This window comes from Antechinus flavipes, chromosome 2 (assembly GCF_016432865.1).
Source record: "Antechinus flavipes isolate AdamAnt ecotype Samford, QLD, Australia chromosome 2, AdamAnt_v2, whole genome shotgun sequence".
Lineage (NCBI taxonomy): Eukaryota > Metazoa > Chordata > Mammalia > Dasyuromorphia > Dasyuridae > Antechinus > Antechinus flavipes.
The window spans coordinates 598,803,840-598,821,602 of NC_067399.1; the positions used below are offsets into that span (position 1 = coordinate 598,803,840).

General features: G+C 40.0%; 1 pseudogene; it reads right to left on the bottom strand.

The window, feature by feature from the left end:
• Positions 1 to 17,673, bottom strand: part of LOC127546930 (prolactin-releasing peptide receptor-like) — a 119,466-nt pseudogene extending 101,793 nt beyond the window's left edge.
• Positions 17,674 to 17,763: the final 90 nt, after the last annotated feature.

Sequence of the window (17,763 nt, forward strand, 5' to 3'; positions counted from 1 at the left end):
CTCCAAATATATACATATGTGTGTATAAGTGTGTGTGTATATATATATATATATGTATACACATGAAATTTACTTATATGTTATATGTCATATCTATTGTTATATGTTTTATATATATACACATATATATATATATAATTTAATTACAGATAAATAGAATTTATATAAACATTTATAAAACTTACTAGCCCGTCCTTGACCCCAGCTTACCTTCCAGACATTCTGTTCCCTTTCATGGGACACTACTCTGGAGTTAAATGACCTTTGTTTAAATTCTGATTCTGATACAACTACCTCTGGATGGTCTCACAGTTCATATCCATAATATGAGGGAATTACCTGAATGGTCCAGATTACTTGTTTCCACAAGCACACCACATTCAGGTCCATTTCTCAGTCTCTGACCTCCTTTACCTACCCTTCTTTTCTGAAGGAATGGGAATGTCTATCCATTTATAGATCAATTAGTCCCATTCCTTCATTTTATAGATGAAATTGAGTCCCCAAGAAAATAACTGACTCACCTTAGCTAGGCAATAAATTTCAAGGCCTCCTTGTAACTTCCTTATAACAATCTCATCCCTGCCCATTTTTTTTAACATGTAAAATTCCTCTATATATATTTCCACAATTATCAGGCTGTACAAGAAAAATCAGATCAAAAAGGAAAAACAATGAGAAAGAAAACAAAATGCAAGTGAACAACATCAAAATAGAGTGAGAATGTTATGTTGTGATCCACATTCAATCCCCACGGTTTCTCTCTGGGTTCAGATGGCTTTCTTCATCACAAGACCATTGGAACTGGTCTGAATCATCTCACTGTTGGCAAGAGTCATGTCCTTCAGAATTAATCGTAGCATAATCTTGTTGTTGCCCTGTACAATGAGCTCATTTCACTTAGCATCATATTATATAAGTCTCTCTAGACCTCTCTAAAATCATCCTCCTGATCATTTCTTACAGAAAAATAATGTTCCATAGCATTCATATGCCACAATTTATTCAGCCATTCACCAATTGAGGGGTATCCACTCAGTTTCCAGTTTCTGGCCACTACAAAGAGGGCTGCCACAAACATTCTTGTACATACAGGTCCCTTTCCCTTCTTAATATCTCTTTAGGATATAAGCCCAGTAGTAACACTGCTGGATCAAAGGGTATGCACATTGTAACAGCCTTTTCCTGCCCATCTTTTAAAATTCAAGACAACACACAAAAAGAAGCTGAAGGGGTAGGGAGAAGAATAGTAGGGAGTACTTGGGATGAGGGCATGATGTTCCAAAGAATCAACACTAAACAGAGATACTAGTTGAAGAAAGAAAAGGAGAAAAAGAAAGAAAAAGAGAGAGCAAAAGATTTTGTTATGCTTTTCTTTCCCACACAAAGCTTCCACACTTCTTGAATAATTATCAGTAGTTAAGTCATAGTATCTTTTGCATCCATTCCTCTCTTTCCACTAGACTGCCCATTGTTCAGCTGTTTAAGTCATGGCTGACTCTTCATGATCCTCAGACCTCTGTCCATGGCATTTTCTTCACAGATATTCACAATGTCAAATAGAGATTAAACAACTTGCCCAAAGTTTCTGGGAACTAGGAAGTTTCTGAGACTGAATTTGAATTCACTCAGGTCTTCTTGAACCCAGGTTTTTCTCATTCCATGGACAACTACCTCATATTCAGATCTGGCTTCAGACACTGTGTGATCGCAGGCAAGTCACTTCACCTTACTTATCTCAATTTTCTCATCTGTAAAATGAACTGGAGAGGGAAAAGGCAAACCATTCCGTATCTTTGCCAAGGAAACCATCCAAAAAACCATCCTTTAGTCTGAGAGACAGCCAAATGATCATCTTTTATTAATAACCTGCTGGCCGTATTAATAAAATGACTAAAACCCCAGAAACTATGTCTTTCAAACTTTTTAAAATGTCACAACACCTCTAATCTTCCCCCACTCTAATTTACCCATCACATACTGACAAATGGATATTTCTAAACTCTGGTTATGGGCACATTACTCTTCTGCTCACAAAGCTCCAAAAAAGACTACAACTTTTGCCTCTTGGATCAAACAGAAGTTCCTCTGGTCGGACATTAAGTGACTTCTCATTCTGGCTCCAGCCTATATTTCCAGGCTTCTTGGTCATTTCTGTGTTTCATGTTTCACAGATTTCTCTAGTGTTGAGTGGGAAATGTCTCTTCTCTGAATTTATGTACTAGAGATAGTTCAAAATAGTTACTATATGGCAAGGAGTTGGAAATTGAGTGTATGCCCTTGGGTTATGGTATATAAAAGCCTGGAAAGACTAATAGGAACTGATGCTGAGTGAAGTGAGCAGAACCAGGAGAACCTGTTACATAATAGCAGCATGATTATATGATGCTCAACTATGATAGACCTCTTCTCAGCAAGGCGGTGATCCCAGACAATTCCAAAAGACTTGGGATAGAAAGTGCCATCCATATCCAGAGAGGGAGGGATGGCAAACTGGATGCTATTTTCACCTTTTTTTTGTTTGCTTGCTGGCTTTTTTTTCTTATGATTTTTCCCATTTGTTCTGATTTTTATTTTATAACATGACCAATATGGAAATATGTTTTAAATGATTGTATGTGTATAACCTATATAACTTGCTCTCTGCCTTGGGGAGAGAGAAGGTAAAGGAGGGAGAAAAAAGTGTAACTCAAAATTTTATAAAAAATGAATGCTGAGAACTATTTTTATATGTAATTGGAAAAATAAAATACTATTGAAACTTTTTTAAGTTTAACATATTAAAAAAAGAGATAAAGCACTTCAGCATCCAGCTTCCATTAAAAAAAAAAGATAATCACCACAAAAATTATAGAGGCAAAAATCTAGGTTTTTTTTATTATGCTCAAGCATATGTTTAGTCCTCAGAGAAAACCTGGAAATGTGTAATAGGCAAAATTGCAACAGAATGACAGAGAAATAATTCTTTTACATGTAATATTGTACATTCCTCCTAATGTAGAAGGTCACAAAAGTTAAGGAGAAGATAAGTCTATAATCCCATACTTTCTTCAATAACATAAAAGTTGAATAAACTTAAAAAGTTATATATCCCCTAAGCAAATAAACCTTGTCAAATTGTGTAAGTAAACTAAGTCAGGTTACATTTAAAGGACACACAAATATACTAACTGAGAGGGAAGATTCACATGTCACCAAGATAAGCAAGAACATTTAGCATCAGGTAAGGCCTTCCTTCAATAGTTAGCTGCCTATGGGAAGAGGCCAACAAATAACTAAATTACTTTGACTTCCCTTTGGCTTTTATCTGAGGAATGTCGGTCTTCCCCAATTTCATGAGTCAGTTTTTTGTCAGTTAAAGTTAATATTAAGAAAAGACAGATGTTTGGTGGGTTAATCAAAATATGTAAGCATGGGGGCAGCTAGATGGCTCAGCAGACAGAGCACCAGCCCTGAAGTCAGGAGGACCCGAGTCCAAATCTTTAATTCTTCCTTTTAATACTTTAATACTGTAATACTTCCTAGCTGTGTGACCCTGGCCCCAACCGCCTCAGCAAAAAAAAAAAAAAAAAAAAAAGTAAGCATGGCCTTGAGTCTTTAAAAATAAAAAGAAAGTTTAAAAATAAAAAAAATTCACATTAAACTAGGCATCTCCAGCTCACTTTCAGTTTTCCTTCCTTCTGTCTCTGCCAAGCTATCCAAATTGACTACAAAGCACCTCCTCCTCACCTCTGCCTCTTAAAGTTCTTCATTTAAGGCTCAGGGCCACCTTCTCCAGGAGGCCTTTTTGGATCCCTACAGTTGCCTGCACCCTCTGTCCCTTAATACTTCATATTTATATTTTTTCTGTGTAACAGTCCTTAAGAAAGAGATTCATTCTTGCCTTCACATGCCTTTATATGTCTGCATGACACTTAGTAGATACTTAATAAAAGCTTAAGAGATGAATGAATGGTAATTGGTACTGCCACTCGTGGGGCAATTGTGCCACTTTGGTATTGCCCCAACCTCTGCAATCAGGGGCCCTCTATACAACAGGCACAGGACCCCACAGGACCTCCTGGACTACCATCATTCTCTGCCCCTTAGACAGCCAGGACTGGTCCCTAGAAAGGTGTCTGTCTCTCTCTGTCCCTCTTTCTCTCTGCCTCTGTCACTCTCAGTCTCCATTTTTCTCTGTCCCCCTCTGTCTTTTTGTCTGTCTCTCTCTCTTTCTCTCTTTATCTCTGTGTCTGTCTCAGTCTCCATCTTTTTTGTCTCTCTTTTTGTCTGTCTCTCTGTCTGCCTCTCTGTCTGTCTCTGTCTCTGTCTCTGTCTCCATTTCTCTCTCTCTCTCTCTCTCTCTCTCTCTCTCTCTCTCTCTCTCTCTCTCTGTGTGTGTGTCTCTCTCTCTGTCTCTCTGTTTCTGTCTCCATCTTTTTCTTTCTCTCTTTTTGTCTATCTCTCTGTCTGTTTCTGTCTCTCTCTCTCTGTCTCCATCTTTTTCTTCTCTCTGTCTTTTTGTCTATCTCTCTCTGTCTCTCTGTCTCTGACTCCTCGCCCACCCCCAGTCCCCCTGCCCTCTCAGCTGTTCTCTGGTGCTTTCCTGTTCTCTGATGACCAACATAATTGTGGTCTGCATCTTCAGGTTCTGCAACAGACCTGGTAATTTCTAACTAGTATGACATAATCACAAGAAATCAAACTAATTCAACTTTGCAGGGAGGCTGAAAATTACTTGAGAAGTATGACTGCAGCAAAAGGAAGAAGATTAAAGGCACCAAACACAGAGGCTGATGTAGGAAAGGACATCAAAGAAGGAAATTCCAAGATGAAAGTGTTGTTTTCTTTCCCCGCAACAACTATCTGATTAGGGGTTGGGGAACCCGAGCACACAGCTTCCCTGGAATACAAAATGGAGAAGTTCAAAATGAAATTCAGATGTTCAGTACAAGATTGTTGGAAAATCCATTTCTAAAGAAGAGAACTGAAAATTAACAGGGCGTAACTTGGCTACGTGTCTAAAGTCTGGCCAGACCAGTTGGGACAACTACTACATTGCAAAGAACAACTATGAGTCCCCAGATCTTCTTAGGGTGAGAGGAGGTAGTGAGATAGGGTCCCACTACCTTGAGGACAGTGAGAGTCAGGAAGTGCTACAGATAGGGGAAATCAGGAAAGTCACAAGTAGAACACCTTGATTTAACAGTTTGTAGGGTTATTTTAGGAAAGATTTCCTACAAGTTTCACAGGAAACTATAGAAATTTTCTTTGAATTGTTGCGAATTGTGAACACTATTAAGAAATATTTATTAAAGCAAAAGAGATGACCATGTGTCCTAGTAGAGTACTGGATTTACGCTACAGCTCAGAAAACAGAAAAGCTTTTAGGGATCAGGGTCACTAATCAGAGACTTATTTAACCTTATATTGCCATCTAGAATCATTTAAACTAAAAGCCCCTTATCCAACCACTTCTTCCTGGCCTCAGAATCAAAGGGAACTTGTTAGAATGTATAAGCATGTGTGAATTACAAGATAAAAGGAAGCTTGGTTTTCAGGACAGTAGTTCTCAGGAAAAGAGGCTCAGTTAAATGAATTATCATCCCATGTAAATATAGGATAATATTTTACTTTTAGTGATTATGTCAGCTTAGGAAAAATTCAGGAATAGGACTGAGTTGTTGGAAGAAACTTTGCCCCCTCTGTACTGACTATTTGCTTTTTTCCCCTCTTTCAATCGGTTATAAATTTGAAACCATAATTGGGAGAGAACAGACCCATAGCCTGAAATATGTAAGAGCTTGTGACCTGGAGCTGAGATCCTACTGCTTGGGAGATGAAAGCCTAAGAAATGAAAGGAACAAGACAGCAAAACCGGGCGGTATTCCAGAGGAAAGGTCTCGTTCTTCCTGAAAGAATCTGGCAGTGCCCTAAACGAACATTTCAACTGAGGCAGAGAATAGAGCCTGCCTACCACTGTGGAAAGCTGAAGTTATTATAATAGCAAACTACAGCACAGATCCCATATTGCAGACAGCTCACTCTCTCCTTACCTTTCAAAGAGCAACAGGTAAGAACCTACTTTGTACTCTACCTCAGAGTAACAGCAAAAACAAGTTCTGAACGCCCAGCAGAACAGAGCCCAAAAGAGATGTCTCATTCAGCTCATGTGAGACATCAAGTGTAGGAAAGGCCTTATACCTGCTGTTTTGGCCACATGCACCCACTTTCCTTGCTGATGTTGGGTGGTCTCACGAGAGAGTACCTCTAGTTTAAGGAAGAGATGTTACCGTAGCATAGCTTCTTACCACATCATTTCAGGAAAATGCCTTTGCTTTGAACTAACTGCAATTTCTGGAACTCTTTCCTCCTGGCTTCCTTCAAAGTCTAAGCTAAAATCCTACCTTCTGCTGGAAGAATTGTCTGCACTTGGAGACATTAAGGAGTATAATTAATGGGCTTTCCCCCAAAATTTTGCAAGTCAATACTTATTGAGAAAATTTGACAAGAAAAGAAGTGCAAATGTCCCCTTCCTCAAAAAACATTGGGAACACATTCTCCCCTATACCACTTAGTCCCAGGGGGAAACTGAAAGCAGTTTCTACACAGTAATTCCCTGACCCAGCTCACTGAGGCCCTTTCCTTAATCTTGGTGCCTTTCCATGGGAATAATCTCCAATTTTATCCTATATAAGTCTTATTTGTTCCTAATTGTTTGCTTGTTGCCTCCCTCATCATTTTGTGAGCTTCTTGAGAATAGGGACTGGTTTGTGTTTGGTTTTGGTTTTGATTGTTTTTCTTTGTATCTCCACTGGTTAGTAAAGTACCTGGATCACAGCAGGAATTTATGTTTGGGAGCTCTAGATTTAGGAGTGTAGCCCCCCAAACTACCTTAAACCTGAAGCAGTCTTTTAAGGGATCCAGCCTGCTGCTGGGATTTGGGATGGTGAGAGGAATGCTCCTGCTATGTAACAGACTTAGAAACTTAATCCATGAATTTGCTAATCCATGAATTTTCATAATAGAAAAAGCAATAGACCTGAGTTTGAATCCTGGCTCTGCAAACTAGTTTTATTATTGTTGGAAAATGTCCTTCTCCAATTCCTATCTCAGTGACTTCACTGAAGGTAGAAAGTATGTGGTCTCTAAGGCTCCTTTCATTTTTGAAATCCTGGCATCTTCTAGTTAGTTAAAAGAAAACATGAGGCAAAACAAAGTTATGAGGGCCAGGAGGATGGTTTCACAGGAACAATGTCATAAATGGCAAAATAACAATGATGCTGTATCAGTGTTTTTAAAGGGGTGACACTGGTAGGAGAGGGGCAGGAGAAAGTCACATACTGGCTTTCTTTTTGAGGTTTCTTCTTTTCATAGATAGTAGTCAAAATTCAAAAAGGCTTAGGTGGAAGAGGAGAGCCATGGCTTGGGCTATTTAGCAGCTCTAGCATTAACTCATTGAGGGACTTGGAAAGGGGCTGCTCTATAAAATGAAGGAAATAGGTTGAACTAGCTCCAAATTCCCTTCAGATTCCAAGATAAGCACAGTAACCAGTCTTCTTTCACCAATATTTAAAAGCATTGCAACATATATTGTGCTAGCTCCTAAGAACAGAAAGGCAAAACAAATTGTCTTTAACCTCAAGAACCAGCATTTGAAGACATGAACACAAAGGGAGTAAAACTAGAAAAACTTCTCTCTAAATAGGAACTACCAAAAATGATATATCCTCATCACCCCCAGGGACAAGGGAACAGCTGGGAATTGGGGTCAAATTGGTCTGAAAATCAATCTGTCCACCAGGAAAAAGAAGGGGCTTTTGCTGGTTCTTTTGAATCTCCTACTAAAGTCTTTTCTGGTATACTCAAGTTCTTTCCAAAGGATTGACACTCCCTTAGAGCCTCCACTGGCTCCAGACATTCGTAAATTGCTTTCTCACCAAAGTCTGACAGGAAGAAAATGCATTTTCAAATTCAAGATTAGGCTGGTTCTATTTTCAAAACTGTGGGATCCTGCTATGAAAAACAGCTCTGTGACCCCATCATCCCATCCCATTCTGTCTGTCCTAGAGATAAATAGAGGGGAAAGGGGAAAGAGAGAGTCAGGAGAGATGGTTAAAATGTGGAGAGTATGGGTGCTTCAGTGACAGTAACCCTGTTGGAGATCTTCCCAAGCTTCTCCTTGTTTAGCATAATCAGAATTCCTTCTTTTAGAGCTGTGGAGGACGCTAAGGCACTGTGAGTGACACAGAGGTGGGAAAACTGAGGTACTTTGGGATCCTTTATTTAAAAAAAAAAAGTTCATTAGAGGAAGTATGGCATAATAGGATAAAGGGCTGGCTTTGGACTTGGGAAGAACTGAGTTAAAATTCTGCCTCTGGCATAAATACCTTTTCTGCCAAATACTTTTCAGATTTATAGACCAATAATTTCCCCCTACTCTTTAAGCCAGTAACTGCTGGAAGAACTGTCTGCACTTGGAGAGATTAAGGAGTATAATAAATGGGCTTTCCCTCGAGATTTTGTAAATCCAGCCTCAGATACTTTCATCACTTAACTGTTGTCTGCCTTAGCTTCCTCAACTGTAAAATGAGAATAAAGGCACTGACCTCCCAAGGTTATTGTGAGGAACAAATGAAATAATAGTTGTAAAAGAATTAGTATAGCTCCTGGCACACAGTAGGTACTCAATAAATGCATATTTCCTTCCCTTCCTTGGAGCAGAGAGGCGACTGGCAGCAGATTACTGCCTACATTGTTGCTGTTACCTAGCTCAGCAACACTATGGCCATGTACCCTCAGTTTCATGGCATCTTGGAGATAAACCACACAGGTTCTCCCCTTGCTCATCATCAGAGAAGGAAAAAGCTATTAACTAATCTCAGGAGTAATGGATTCCAAGCCATTTTGTAAGGATCTAAGTTATCAGCAGGTTGCCAATCTGCATTGGTGAAGGGGATTTCCACACTAGAAGTCCCACAAACTTCTCAAATTAAAAGGACAGAGAGATCTTCTATTACTGACCTTACAGTGGGAATTATTAGAGATCAAAGCAATGGTCTAGACCTTAAGAACCCTGACCTATATTCCAGGTTCTGCCAATAACTTGAAATTAGATTAGATTAGGTAAACTAATGAATGTCAAAAAGCAATGAAAAATATAAGTCTTACAAACATGTAATACAGACATATCAAACTTGTCACTAGCCAACCATATTAAAATGTAATTAGGAAATGCTAATCTGTGATTTTCTAAATCACTATGCTGGCAGAGATCCCTTTCTATTGGCGTTTCTATTTGAATTTGAGATCACTGATGCAATGTATTCAAAAACTGCAAACCAAGTTTATCATGAACATCACATTTTATTTTTTTTTTCTTTTTAAGACCAAAAAAAAAGCTAGAAAAAGTTCTTCCCAGGCTTAGCCAAGTGTTTTCAGCATTAATGAAGGTCAGTATATCACTACAGTTCATAGCCCATTAGGTACAAAAGGGGTCCTAAACATTCAAGGGTATTCTTTCAACAAACATTTTATGAGGGTGGGAGGCAAGGGAAGAGAAGAAGCATCTAGTAAGCACCTATTATGTGCCAGAAACTGTACTAAATGTTTTATACATTTGATTATTTGATTCTAGAAGCCAACTGAGAATTACTATCTTTTAGTTGAAGAAATTTAGGGAGAGAGAAATTTAAGTAACTTGCCCAGGATCACACAGCTAAAATGAGACAGAAGCTAGTTTTGAACTTAGACCTTCCTGATTCCAGGCCCTGTGATCCCTTCCCTCGAGTTTACAATCTATTCTAACTCCTCCATTTAACAAGTGCCAAAAAAGGGTCCCCACAGGAGGTATGACGTGTCCACTGCCACACACCTAGTCAGTGGAAGAGCTGGGATGACAACAAGAGCCTCGTGATTTCCAGACTTTTGTTCTGTCCCCATTCTCAGGCAAAAATGGGTCACTTTCCTTTCCTGAGGCTAGAACTAAAAGGCAAACGTTGACTAGTCAAGATGAAATTTCTTCTTGGGAAAATGAAAATCCCTCAACTTTATTTTCAAGGGACTTTCTCCTCTGCTTCCGGGAATATGCTCAAAGGATAATTCATTCTGATCATGTGCAAGGAATCTCCAAATATGAATTAGGAATAAGTTGATTTATTTCCCCCTTTTTCTTCCAGATCTGAAGTATAACACAGCTATCCAGGTAAGAGCTGAATGGAGGATCACTCAAAATGATTAGACATCTTAGCGATAAGCTGGTCCAATCCTCTCCATTTTACAGATGAAAAAGCTGAGATCCAGATTGATTTACCCAAAAGCACAGAGGAAATAAATCCCCAAACTAAGATTCCAGCTGACTGCTTCTGAATTCACTATATCTAGCTAATGAAATTTCTAAAACCAAAATGCCTCCCAATGAAAACTGCTCTTCCTATTGGTACTGGTTATACTATATTCTAACCCATTTAATTTTTTCTCTTTTGGTCTTTCCAAGAACAAATAATTTTCCCTACAAGGAGTGGCTTTAAAAAATTGTTGGTTAGTAAATCTGAAGGACATTTGACAGAAAAAAGAACTTGTATTTTTATGCACTCTTTCTGGGAACTTACTGTATGAACTCAACAAGGACAGAAAGGCAGGCAATCTCAATGTAATTGCTAACAACAATACTAGCTAACAATTATATGGTACTTATTATGTACTAGGCACTGTGCCAAGCACTTTACAATTATCTCATTTCAATCGATCAATAAACATTTGTATTCATTCATTTTTCCTGGCTACCTGCTTCACAAATAATTCATTTGAGCCTCACAACCACCCTAGAATCCATCTGGCTTTTGTTATCCCCATTTTACAGTTGAGAAAGTAGAGGAAAAAAGTAAAACAACTTGGCCAGGGTCACACAGTAATTGTCTGAGGCTGGCTTTGAATTCAGGTCTTCCTGATCCTAGGCTTAATATTCTATCCACTGCACTACCCTCTGTGTTAAATAATTAAATAATTCAATAATAATAAATAATAATTCAATCACAAGGTTTTCACCAATTCTTTCAGGGTAGGTCTCAGTATCATGCTGTAGATACTGTGAAACTACAATCCATTTTAAATGTGTATCCATCAACAAGGATGATGATGGCTCCAGTAAATAACTGTTTTGTTTTTTTGTTTTGGATAGAGACCCAAGATTGTAAAGCAATTTACCCATGATCATATAGGCCATGGATCAGAGGTGGTATAAACCCAGAACTTAACTCAATTTACTCTGCAATGATACCTGGAGGTATCCCTCCCTTCCCATCCTTTACTTCTTGCTCACCCTCTCAGACCCACTATTTGGGAGAACCATAAAACAAAGTGCTTAAGCTAGAAGAGAAGTCATGGATGCTCAACTTCCAGAAGCAGCTAGGCGGCTCCACTGGAGCTGGATCCAGGAAGACCCAAATTGAAATTGTGTCTCAAACATTTTTCATTGGTGTGACTGGGCAAATCACTTAGCTTCTTTGAGACTGTTTCCTCTCAATTCTGATGGAAGTGGCTCTCTTCGGCAATGAGAGGATCCAATTCAGTTCCAATTGATCAGTGATTAACAGAACCAGCTCCATGCAGAGAAAGAACATGAGTTCTTTGAATGAGTGTGGACTACCTGCATTTTTGTTTTTCTTCCTTTTCTAAATCCGATTTTTCTTGTGCAACAAGAGAACTGTATAAGTATGTACACATATATTGTATTTAAGATACACTTTAACGTGTTTAACATGTATGAGACTGCCTGCCATCTAGGGGAGGGGGTCGGGGGAAGGAAGGGAAAAGTTGGAACTAAGATTTTGCAAAGTCAATGTTGAAAAATTACCCATGCATATATTGTCAATAAAAAGCTATAACAATAATAAAGACTGCTTCCTCAGCTGTAAAATGGGACCAAACCTCACAGAGAGGTTGTGACAATTAGATGAGAAGATCAGCCTAAAATCCTAAAAGCTCTACTAAAATACTACGTATCATTATACCATAGAGAGCGTTGGCTGAGTTAGATGGGGGTTAGCTTCCTGGCCTGGTCTGATCTCAAATAACAGGTCGGCTTCTCAGAATCCCAGGCTCCCCTTTAAGCCCCACTTTCTTGTCACCAGGATCAAATGAGACGTTTTGTAATCACAAAGCTTTATATGTAAGTGACAACAACTATTAACTGGGATGAAGGACCCAGGACAAAGAAACTAAAATGACCTACAGCTCATACAGCAAGCTAGGGAAAGAAGAGGTCCTAGGTCCCTGTGTACCTACCTGGACTCGTGTAAACTAGAGGCATACATAAAGTGCATAATTTGTGCCTGGTATTCTCATACCCTCCACAACACGACAACGTGGGCTCCCCACGGAAATCTTGAAATAGAAGTTCTACTTACTTTCCACCTGCAAGAACAGTGGGGAAATGAGATAGCGCCACAAGCCCGCCAACAAGGGGAGCAGCCAGAACTACCTCCGAGGCTCCCTCTCCCTTTTCTCAAAGCCAAGTTATGAGGGATCACCCACAGACCTCATTATAGTATTGTCAGTGCAGGGCCTGGATCATACCTAGCAAGCTGGTCAGACCCCCTCCCAGGAGGGCTACAAAACAGCAAGGCTGTCGACAAGGAGTGAGCTTGTACAAGCCTGCATAGGGGAGATCAGTCATCCCTTGCTGAGCCATGAGGGATCAGACATCTTCCACGTCCAAGTCTCCTTTTGACCCAATGGAATTGAATCCATTTGGGGCCTAGAAGTAATTTACTAGTACCTTGCTTATCCCCTTCCTTCCCACAGGCAAGAACTTGGCTCCCAAAGAGCACTGAACTCTACAGATGCTGGTACTCCGCTTGCTAATGAATGTTGCTGGCACATTTGCAAAGGTGCTAATTAGCAATGCAATTTAGGTGCTTAAGGAGTCCCAGAGATAATTCTATTATCAATTGCTCAAACTACAGAAAATGGTAACTGCATGTGCACAATCACCTTACTCCTTCCACTGAGCTTTTCTCCCAAGATAGTCTATGGCTTCCCCTTTCTAGCTTTCAAGTTCCTAATTTGTTCTAAGCTTGCTATGTCCCTTCCCCTTCCTAACGGACTTATATACCATATATACTGTTCAATACTCATTCAATATTTATTATTCAGATCTCTGCAGCTATCTCCGCCCCCCCCCAAAAAAAAAAAAATCAGGGACCATATGGCTTAGATCTTGAATTACTCAAGCATGGAGATTACATCCATACCTAGCTCTTTTATCATAGATATGAGTGTAAGGCCAATCCTACCCCTTCCTCCTTCATGAAATTGGTTACAGACACATGGCAGTGGGTGGAAGCAGAGATGATTGTCTCCCCTACCTTTCTAACAAAAGTAGGGAGCTGCTTTCAAAAAAATTCCCTTTTCCAAAGCCAAGATTATCATTATGATTACACAGCATTTGGCTTTAGCATTTTATATTACTGTAGTGATTATGTATATTGTTCTTCTGGCTCTGTTTCAGTCTTCGTTGGTTCATAAACTTCTCATGTGTCCCCGAGTTCATTTATGGTTTTGTGGTACAATATTCCATCACACTTCATTATCACAATTTGTTCAGCCATTCCCCAACTGATGGGCAATTTCCACTTTGGCAAGTAGTTTTGTATTGGGTTTTTTCCCCAAACATAAAAAGTTTTACTATGAATATTCTGGTAATTTTTTTTTTCTTTTTTGGTTTTGGATAGGGTTTTTTTGCCTTTGATCTACCTTCTGCATTTCCTTCTGTCTTCTTTGCTGCATCATGCCCTCTGTGGTCTCAAGGTTCTATCCTCACCCTCTTTCCTTCTCCCACTATATTCCTTTATTTGGTGATCTCATCAGCTTTCATGATTTACCAACTCCATGCTAATTATATCTACCTCTGCCTCTCCAATCTCACACCTTCAACGGCTTTTTAGACACCTAGTAAACATCTTAAACTTAATTACATCCCAGTCAGAACTAATTTTCTTCCTAACCCTAACCCTCCCCCCATTACTGTAAAGAACAAAACAATCCTTCCAGTTCTGCAGGTTCACAATCTAGGAGTCATGCTGGACTCTTCACTGTCTCTTACCCCATCCTCATCCCTCCTTAAATGATTTGTTAAAACCAAATAATTTCACTTTTGCAATATCTCTTGAAGACGTCCCCTTCTCTAACACTGCCATCCCTAACACATGGATTACTGTAAAAGCCTGCTTGGGGTAAGAGGGGGTGGGGGTGGGGGCTGGCTGTGTCTCCCTCCAATCCAATCCTTGCCTCATTAAGCCACCAGAGTAATTTTACTAAAGTGAAGGTCCAATCATGTCAACATCTGCCCACTGCCCACAATAAACTCTACTAGCTTCCTATTGCTCCAAGAGAAAATACAAAAATTTTTAAAAGCCCTTCTTTATAATCCTTTATAACCTAGGTTATAAAAAGCCCTTTATAACCTAGCCCCCTCCTACTTTTCCAGGATTCTTACATGACTTCCCCATACATACTCTTGAATCTTGTGACTATAGTCTCCTGACCGTCCATAAACAACTTGTGCCATTTCTCAAATTCTGGGCATTCTGTGGCCATTCCCCACGTTCCATGTACCCTCCTTTATCGCAACTACTGACTTCCTGGGCTTCCTTTAAATCCCAATTAAAATTATATCTTCAAAGGAAACCTTCCTCAAACCCTCTTAATATGCCTTTTCTTGGTTATTAATCCTGTACATAGCTTGCTTTGTATCTGTTTGCACAGTCCTTTCCATTAGGCTGCAAGTTCCTTGAGGAAAAAAGTTGTCTTTTGCCTTTTGTTTTTGTGTCCCCAGTACTTAGAATAGGACTGGCATACTGCCGGTATTATTAGTACAGAACGGGCATATTGTAGATATTAACATTTATTGACTAACTGAATTCTCTGGCTCTAACAATATAAACTAGGCATCGTACATGAAAATTACTAAATTGTTTGCTAGTGTGGCTACACAACTCCGAGTTGAACTAATGGTCAATTTGGCTAGCAGACTTAGATAAAGGTACAGATGTCATATTCACCAAATACATGATGACCCAAAGCTAGGAGGAAGAGCTAATATACTGAATAAAAAATCACAACATTCATTACAAAGATTCCCAAAATGATGGGGATGGGAAGGGAGGTTGTATTAGGCAACCTCTAATGTCCCTTGCAATTTTTTCCTGGGATTTTATAAACAGTGATCTAAAAAGATCTTGGCAAAATAAATTGTTAGGTTTTATTTTTTATACTTTATCTAATAGGCATAAGAGTAGTCCAATGTAGGATTTTTTTAAAGGATGGAAGATATGGCCAAAATTCTTATTAAGACCCTAGGAATGTTAGTATACTGAATGTTCAACAGGGCAGCCAATCCCCAATAAGAAACTGCCATTCCTTTGACCAAAATATATTATCATTCCATTTCTCCCTATCCTTCATCTACCGAAACTACTTAATTGTGTTCATTGTGGCTTCTAGTAACTTTTACCCCTCAGGTCATATTCTTTTTCCAACTTCAACTATTCCTCTTATTTCAACTCTACAACACCCTCTGCTCTTGAATCCCTAGTCCCCTTATCCTATTATCACATTTTCTCTTGCCAAGGCCTAGTTCTGAGTTACTCTCACCATCTGGCTGTTGTTTCTACTCATGAGACACTGTATAAAGCTCACAATTGTGCTATGTACATTGCAAATTCACAGTAGCCAGTCTCAGCTGGGCCATTGGCTGAAAGGCAGCCCTTTTGTTTCTCCCTAATTCATTCCCTATCACCCTGCTCAATCTATTCCAAATCCTTCCAACTTCAATTTCCCTCCTTTGCTATCCTTTTAACTGAACTTGCCTCTTATTTTACTGAGGGGAAAAAAGGCCTTTTGATGTGATCACTTTTCCATTCTCTTCATCTAAAAGTCCTTGACATCATCTTTCATTGTATCTTTATCACAGATTCATGACAAAGATGGAGCTTTTCTCCTTGTCAAGGCCAATTCCTCTACAGGTGCCCCTGTTCTTGTCTTCCCTCTTCTCCGGCAGACTGTACTCTCAATCATCCCTCTATTCTCCTGAATCTTCAATCTCTCCCCATTAAATGCTTCTTTCCCTACCTTCAAATATGCCCCCTCTTAAAAACAACCAAAAAAAAAAAAAAAAACCATCCCCGCAAACCATCACCCTACACTTCTCATCACATTCTTAAGCCAAACTCATTTTAAAAAGCAGTCTACATCTCCTTCATTATCTGTTATCACTTTCCCACTTCATCTCTCAATTAAAAACTGCTCAGATCACCAATAATGATGCGTTATTTGCTAAAATTTAACACTTTTCTGCACTTGACATTGTTATCTATACGGGCTGGATAATCTCTTATTTGCCTTCTGACAATCCTTCAGTCTCTTCCATCATCTACATCATGCTCCATAAATGCAGGTGTTCCCCATGATTTTGTACTAGCTTCATCAGCTCCTATGGGTTTAATTATCAACTCTAGGCAGATCCATATATTCATCTCCAGTCTTTCTTCTGAGCTTCAGTCTTACATCATCAAATGCCAATGGGATATTTCACACTGCTTGGCCCAGAGAGATCTTAACTCAACATATCTAACGCTGAACTCAATCTTTACCGGTTTCCTTCTTACAAGCTTCCAATTTTTGTCGAGGCATTATTCTTTCAGATGTAATGTTGGCGTTATCCTAAACTCGTCATTCGTCCTTCTACTCCGGCTAAGATTTTTAAGGTCCATTGTTAATACACAAAGCTAAGTGAAAATTCTAGATTATATGGCAAGAGGAGGTTCACTCCAGGAGTTCAAGGATGCCTCCATTGGAAAGGGAAGAGACTGTCCTGGGATAATCCCAGAGGAGTCTCTCTCAGTCAAGGCTGGCAAGATTCTTGCCAGTCTTCCTTAATCGGCCAATGCCGAGGGCCAGGGGCTGAGGAAGAGCCCACGTGGTGTTTGCTAACCAACAACTTCAAGGAGAAATGCTGAAAGAACAGAAGCCCGTACAGAACACTGGTAGGCCTGACCAAGGCCTTTGCTCCTGGCAGTTGCGAGGGCTGATGGGAAGTCCAAATCTGGTTGCCCAGAGAAGGGCATCAGCAGAGAACGTCCATTTCTAGACAATACTCTCAAGTTTCCCCAGTCAACTATGGAGCAAAACAAGGCTGGGCGCTTGCTGCCATGCTGTTTAGCAGATTTTCAGCCGTGTTGTCAGACGCCTTCGACGAGAACATGGCATCAAAGCCAGCTGCCGCACGGAGGGTGAACTCTAGGCCCTGAAAAGGCCACAGGCCAAACCTGAAGGGGAGGGAGTGCTGGACAAGACTTTTTGTCTTCAGATTGATTGTGGATTCGATGTGGCCTCCAAAGCGGAGATGCACAAAGTATGGATCAATTCCCTGCTGCCGGTGCAAATTCTGGCCTAACAATGAACGTCAGGGAAGTGCAGGTCCTCCCTCCCGGGAACACCGAGTGGAAGCTCGTTACAGCAAAGAGAAGCCGTGAGTGCTCTCCCAGAAGGATGCTTCCCCAAGATGTCCTCCCGACAAGCTTGGCGCACACGCTGACAGAGCTGGCTGTGTTTGGGAGACTTCCCAGGTGCGTGTAGGAGAGGAGGTAGACTGACTACCAAACTGCAGGCCCAGAGCCCTTGGGCTGACCTCATCGTGTGTGCCCGTGACACCTGGCCAACCACACCAGACTCACTGCAGAGAGCACAACTACTGGGCTGGCCACTATGGAGAACTCACGCAAG